Genomic DNA, 8,145 nt, shown 5'->3' with positions numbered 1-8,145 from the left:
GACTTCCCCTGATAGAGACCAATTGTTTCATCAGTCCCATCCCTTGGACCTAAAAATACATGGCTCAATCTGGGATTTTCCTGGAACGAACGATTGCCTCAGCCTCCCAGTGGCATTGTAAGTTGGCTCTGCTATATTGAATTGAGGCCCAGCTGTTCTCCGGCTGCTTCACATCAGGACACCGTCCTGGACTTATGTGTGTTTTGTACACGGAAATGGAGCAGAGGAAGCAGCCCAGGTAAAACCTAGGTAATGGGTTCCCAGGAGTGCACAGCTGCCGAAGGAGTCACAGAGTTAATGGAAGACATATGTGGCAGTATGGTAAAGGGCATACCCTTTTCCCTAAACCCACACACATGCCTGCAAACAGAGCTACATGCTCCCCTCCAGGATGTTTTCCACCCACACTTGTTTTCCAAGTAGCTTTAATACAATGTGGAGCCACTAGTTTTGACCATCTGCTGCATTTGACAAGCCCCCCAATATTGCTTTCTGCTCAACAATAAGTTAATACAACACTTTTAATATTGGATTTTTTTGATTAGGCCATCTTTGATTAAAGGTTTTGTTTATTAATTTCTTACTCTTCTGTGCTGTGATAATTAGTATGTTCAAGCAAATACAAAAAAAATGGTATACTAATTAATCAGTGTTGTACTTATCAGTGTATACAACCTCAACAGGTCCTCATTCTTGAGCATTTTTGAGAACAAGGACATAAACAAACAACCTCCTGGATGGAGACAGCAGGCCTTTGACCCGGACAGCATTCCACATCAATCACCATTTGAAGCTGTGCACTGGGCTAATTGAGTGATGAGGTCCAACTTAGCTGTGAGCTAAGTTGGCCCCAGTGAGCTGGACAAAAGGAAGCCTGACACCCTGCAGCTTGTTGGCTGTTTTACAAAGAAGTTGGAGTGCGGTGTAAAATGTAAATAACAAACACACAAGCATTTGCATATCCATAAAATGTTAAATACTTTTCACTGGTTCAAGATACTATTTTTTTAATTGTTTCTTGAAAACAGAACCTGATTACTACTGTTTGAGGTTTCCTTTGTTTAATTTTATTTTTATGTCATGATGCATAAGATATTTGTTGTGTATCAGAGCTCTGGACTAGAGTTCAAGGAAGCATTCACATCAGTATAGTCGGCTAGAGTTGGTCCGATTGGGGACTCGGCTCAGTTGTAGGGGGTGTATCCATTCAGACCGAGATTACATTCACGCTGCACTTTTGTCAAACGCACCAAAACTTTACAATAATACATCCCTATTCCCACCAAAGGTGGCGTTGCACTAGTTTTTAGCAAAAGAGAGAACAAGACCTGTGTGAAGAAGAAAACTTTGTTGCGAGTTAAACATAAAGCACAAAACTAACGTTGTTTTCTGGTTTTTTATTTTGTATCATGCAAGTATGCTGCAGAAATATGATGCAACAATGGACGTGGTATGAACAACAGACGAGGCAGAGCACTCTTAACGCAAACGCAATGTTTTTACCCACAATGCACTTCTACATCAAAAGCAGCACTGACTGTTTTTTTTTTTCTTTTTATTGGAGTCCGCTCCCAGTATTTGGTCCGCTTGAAACGGGCCGAGACCTGCGTTTGTTGGCAGCCCGGGTCAGCTTCTTTGGTCCGAATCATTATTCGTTTGGTGCATTCACATTTCCCCAAACGAAGCAGACTTTCAGAGCAAACAGACCCGATTATTGAAAAGGCTGATGTGAATGTGCCTTGACTCTAATACTTTTTAACCAGCCTTGTTGTTTGTACAAGTGTAGAACATACATTGGTGTCATCTTGCTGAAATAAACCGTTGTTTGAAAAGATGATGGTAAATGGTGGTAAATCTATTAATATACTGTATGGTACTTTCCCAATGATAAGTAAGCCCAGCCATGTGCGGCAACGTTCCCAAATACCGTCACCAATACAGACAAGGCTTCTAAGCTGTATACTATATACTATAATGACAGGCAAGATGGGGCCCTTCTGCTTTTGGAGAACGGCGCTTTTATGGGTTTGAAGAAGAGTCTCAGATTGTTAAAAGTGACTCAACTACTCTGAGAGGCTTTTACAAATACCCAAATATGTTACACACCTGGTAATCTGATTAGATGTTAGATGTTCCATCAGTTTTTTTTTTATTATTTCTTAAGTACCACAAAACAGAATTAAAATTATTTTTGAATCATTGATATATTTTTTTATTCACATTTTTATGGATAGCATCCATGAAAAAGCTAGCAGCCTGTTAAGGAAACAAGGAGCTTTCAACATCTTGTTCTGTGTTTTAATTCAACTCTCATTTCTTTGATACACTTTCTTCATTACATTTCAGTTGTATAACATCTTTTGTGGCTGAAATGTTGGCTTTTTTCTCTGCCACCCAGGGCTCTTTCATCACCTCTCTCTACTCCTTTCCATCTCTTCCACTTAGCTGGCACCAACACTGGAGGCTGCACAGAGGCATCCGTATAAGTGTCCCCATCCTGGCAACCTAGGCCTCACTAACAAGAATGCATCTATTATCTGACTCCACTTTGCCAAGAGTGGATGAGTAAGAGCGGCTTGTAGAAACAGCTGTTCAGGGAGTGATCAAAAGAAAAAGAGAGACTTCTTTGATTACTACTTCTTTGTTCACCTTCCACTCAAACTTTTCTTCTCACTGAGCCAGCTTTCTGAGAGGGCTGCATGCCAAAAGACTTCACAAGGTAATACATGTGTCCATCTGCAGCAGCAAAGTTTAAAACATCACGCCCCCACCAAGATTTAATATGATATTTGAAAAAGTCTCAAATGAAACCAAGAACCTAGAGTTCTCTTACCCTAGAGTCAATCGTGACCCCTCACCCCTTTTGTTACAGTTTCTTTTGGTGCTTATCGCTGAAGAGTAAATATGTGGCCTTGAAAACTACTGCTCTCTCCTTGAGACCTTGAGTCTTTGGGTTGACCCTCTCCCAAGATTCAAGCAGGAAGCTCCACCCTAAATAAGCATGTTTGCTTTGGCTCAGACTGAAACACATAAAGGACCAGATGAAACTGCTACTCTCAGTCTGCTGATTATCTCAACAAAATTTGCCATCTGATGACACCAGACTTCACTGCAACCGCAGCATATATTTCATTTCTGAAACAGTGTCACTCACTGTGTGTTCGTTAAAATGTAAGAGGGTAAATTATTGCAGAATAAACGTGTGAAGAGAGACTCAGGAAACTTTTTTAGTTTAAAATACATCTACAAATGTACAATCTACTAAATTCCATTCAAGTTAGTGTAGTTTTTAAATTCAAACATGAAACTGGCCTAAATTTTCTGAAAGTCTATGTTTGAACCAAGAATAATGAGGGTGTTTCATTTCAAAGATTTCCACTGCTACAACAATTAGAAGCTTTAGGGGGTATTTTTTGTTGTTTGTTTGCCTTTGTTGGAAATCTTCAGGAAAATCACAGAAAAGTCTTGTGTAAGACATTTGGTGGGCTTGTTAACACATATTTCAGGCATGTCTGAGCACGTTGGATGTTGGCAGCTCCCATTTTAACTCCATTTACTCTTTGCAAGGTGACACTAAAACCTCACTGTGGTCTCTCATCTCAGTCTAATAAAGCTTTACAACCTGAATCAAATGTTCCACAGAAAGCAGGCAGGTTTTGTCCAGTTCAAGATATTTCAAAAGCATTTATTCCGTTGCATTTAAGAAATTGACCCACCATTTGTTGTATTGTTTTGTATGACAAAAAGGTTACCATTGAAATTCAAAATACAGATAACTCAAATCAGTCCCGTTATTCTAGGTGCCATACTGTTGGAGCTGTTACCACCCACTGTGTTTGGAGGACAGGTCCTTCCGTAAAGGGCCCTCTCTCTATTTGTCATGCTGCTGAGTTCTTCCCAGTGTCCCTCACTTATAAATAGACATTTAATGATCTGAAAAGTCCATTCAATTGGGAGTAAAATGTGCAGATCTACAGTATGCAGCTGCACTTCTCATAGGAAACAAAAGGGTAAGAACTGCATTCACACACACCGCAAAGATGGGTGGAGTGGATTCACACAATGGGACTGCACAAGTACGTTAAGGTTAAGTATAAAGAGTAATATGCATTTCTTTCAAATAAGCTATTAATTTACAGACATATGTTTAATACAGCAGTTGAATTTCCACTCAGCTAGAATCAACATGTTCATAACTAAGAGCAGGGATCTCAGGTCTAGCTAGCAGTTAAAGACCAGCATTTATGAATTAATAAAACAAAAAGCCAAAATAAAAATCCATCTTTTATATTTCAGCATTTATTTGTAGGTCATGGAAGTCATAAATAAAATGGAGCCATGCAGTAACCAAACATCGAAAGCAACAGGTGATCAAAAAATGACAGGAGGGTTTATAGCGCATCTAAAGGACAGCCAGAGAGGTCGGGGTCAGGAAACCAGGCAGCCTCGATGTTGCACCGGCAGGAAGGAGGCCTTATGAGGAGCAATGTAAATCATTGCGGTTCCCTTTACCGCTGCAGAGAGAACAAGTGATGTGGTGCCGAGGTAGCATTGTTTTTTGGTGCTCAGATTTACTGCACTTACCCTCCAGATTGTGTCATTACTCAGTGGTCTGTCCACATAATGACATTATGCTTGGTCCAAGCCCCATATATCAGATTTACTGCTCCATACATTTGGCTATTATCCAGGGTGAAGAATACTGAGACTGGAAACAATCGGGTTATGTATATGTATGTGTGGTTATGTATGTAATTATTTCAACTTTCTTGGCAAATGTTCAACAAAAATCCCAGATATGTTGTTAAATGCAATCTCAGATTTTTCTATTAGCATCAAGTATGGGCATATTAGCATTTTTCTGTAGTGTGCCCATAAAGGTAACAGTATTTTCACAAAGAAGCGATTGTTTATTTTTGTGAGACAAATAGACGTTCCTTTAGTAAACACTGCAGACAAGTGATGGTGTTCACAAGGTTGTTTGAGGTTAAGTTGATGCGTCCCATTGGAGGATGGGGGAAGGCCTGAAAAAGCTGAAATGTTCTCCTGACCTTTTTGAAGCAGCACCACAGATAATCCTGGCATAGCAGAAGGCAAAAATTTAATGAGAGTCCCTAAAAGTCAAGAACACTTACGTTAAAACCAGCCAATTACTCACACACTCCCATAAAGATCAGTAGCAGACATATAGCCATGCTTAACTGGATTAATAATAAATTAGGCATTTGTATGGTAGCTGTTTCCCTATTCTTCATTCTGAGAGCTTATGTCCAGGGTTATCAGCGCCTCTGACAGGCAGTTCGACCAACCCCAGCCTCCCTTTAAACATTTCCTTTTATAACTCCTTCCACACAAAACTGTTCATTCAAACAAAAGTACCTCGACTAGCAGTCAGGACTGCAACCAGGAGTCACTCCCTTGTAATGATTAAACATTTCTAAGGGCAATTCTTCAACGAATGTTTTAATTTCACCTTTTTTCTCTGTGAATCATTTACTTTATCATGCATTCCTGTAACTCCCATACAGAGGAGAGCATTTGAAAAATGCATTTGTTGTTTTAGTTTGTGATATTTATTCTTCACCAATAACTTGGCATTGCTTTAGAGTGCATTTAGAAATGGACCACAAGGAGAAGAAATTAATAGCCTTCATAAGCATCATAAGTTATGAATCCATTAAGATGATCAAACACTTTCAACATTGGAAAAAATTATCTAATACTTTTGATAGGCTAAATATAACTTTCTGGTATCACTGTCATTAACTTAAGTCAAACTCTTATTAGGAAAAATCTTTTTCCACACAACCTTTAAAAAGATCTAAAAAAAAACGGCAAGTCTCAGGGGACTCATAGCATTTATAAATTATATTTGTCTTTGATACCAAGATGTGGAAAATCCAGGCCCCACAGTTACATGTTTATGATCAAGATTTGTTTGTAGTTTAACTCAAAGTTAAACTACTCCTTAATATACGAACTTGACAGAAAGTGAAAAGCATTTTCACAATTAATCTCCAGTAATGATTCTGTTCTTGCCACAGTCTGCCGTTTTTTTTTTTTGTTGTTGTTTTTGCTCTGTTACTGTCATATAGTTTTTTATAACTTATAGTTTTCTTTTTTTTTAAATTCCCTTTTGTTTCCTCTTTTATTTTGTAGTTATGTTCCCCTTGTGCATTTTTTTTTTGCTTCATTTCCTGCTTCCTGTTAATAAATGTCACACCAGTTTCTTTGTCGTGTAATAAACCCCTCTGTAGATACGTCTCCAGGTTTTCCTCTATTCATTGCCAGTTTGATTTGTGTGTTAGTTATGAGTTAGTCTGGTCTGCTCTATAGTCTCTGGACTTCTAGTGTTCCAAGTGTCATCCTTTTGTCTGTTGTAAGTTCAGTTTTCTGTTACATTGAATGCTTTTTAGCCACCCACCTATCCTGTATTTCTGTGAGTGCATTTGGTGTCCATCTCCCTTATCTCCTGTGTCCACAGTCCCTAACAGTTGCTACATAACATAAGGTCTTATTTCTCAAAAGTCTCCTTACCTGTTCTTCCATGATAGCTTTGACTTTCATGTATATGATTCTAAAGTGAAACAGCTAAGCTAGCATTGGCTGGAGGTATAAAAACTTACCTGTATCAACATCTTTAAAGCAAGAGAGGTATTACTCATTTAACCTAATGGAGTCTTTCTTTATTTAAGGTCAGATAGTGTCTATTCATGTAGTTTTAGTTTTGATGCCTGTTGTAATACCATTCTTTGTTTTTTTACACCCGGTTTTATATTTGTTTAGTTTTAAAACATTGGATATTAGTCACTTTTTTATAAAAGGATTCGAAACACTCATTTTCAAATTTCTTAATGCTAAGCTAACAGATAGCCTACAAAGTAATAATGGACAGAAATGTTATTACACACTGTACAGGAAACAAAACACAATTAGCTTATACAAATAAATGTCAAACTGTCTCTTTAAAAGAACAAAGTTATATTAAATGACTGGAATGTACGAATAATATGACTTAATGTAGGCTGTTTTTTCCACAATGGGTCTGGTTGTCATCTAGCACTCTGATGGGGGGCTAAGATGAAAAACAGGTGCCACAAGACAGTGGGAAGGTGTCCAGAGCACACCTTCCTCCTCGGGCTATACATTCCTTCACTTAAGCATGAACTGGAGACCTGATAAAAGCGAGGCCTTGTGTGGGTCTCAATCTCTGTGTTACATTTCTGTCGGGCTCATACACACACCAAACAATGTGAAAATGCACACATGTTGATATGCTCATACAACACATAAGCTCAGAACAAATACAAGCATGTTTAAAACCACTAAAAGAACATTTGAGATAAATATTTGGCCTATTTGCTCTACTTTTACTATTTTTAGTACCAACACACAGTCTCTGGTCTAGTGGTGGCAGATCCATCATCTCTTACCATCAGGCTGAATCTCAAGTAGAATTGAATTAAAGTGTTTTTTCACTGACAAAACTGATTCACTGTGGTGAGTTGATGAACATTAGACCACTGCAACACATTTCTGCTACGAATCATATCTAAGGCAGCTGAGCTAGTTATTTGCTTGCTGTTATAACATTTCTTAGGAGTGATATGGATGACATGACCAAATGCTCATAAAAAAAAGTGACTGCAATCACTCTCCCTGGACACTACGGCTCAAAAAAAGAGCATGTGCTTTATTTTTATATTGCACTTCAAATCCATTTAATTTTTTTGCAATACAGTTTGGTTCAGTTTACAACAAGTATAAAATATGTTTTGTCTCCTCAGGGTGTACACAAGTTCATTCATTATTTTGCTAAAATGCAAAGGCCAGCCAAACAATACCATTTGTTATCTCCAAATAGTAGTGCAAAGTCATAAATCTGCTTTTTGTTTGTGTTTTGTGCATTAATGTAACAAATGTACCGGTAGGTTTCTGTGGCAAATTCCTACTTGAGTTGCCAGGACAGAATAGATCATGTTTCATTTAAAAAAAAAAAAAAAAAATCATTTTATCCCAGCAAGAGTCCTGGCTGGAGTGTAAACAGACCACACTGTCCACTGCAGACACTACCACCTCTCAGAACATACTGGCTTCATAGCAACTCCCAGCGCTATGGCAACGGGCAGTGCGGCCATCGCTGTG

The sequence above is a fragment of the Telmatherina bonti genome (genome assembly GCF_933228915.1).
Source record: "Telmatherina bonti genome assembly, chromosome: 21".
NCBI lineage: Eukaryota > Metazoa > Chordata > Actinopteri > Atheriniformes > Telmatherinidae > Telmatherina > Telmatherina bonti.
The sequence above is the reverse complement of the archived record's forward strand: the minus strand, read 5'-3'. Positions refer to the sequence as shown.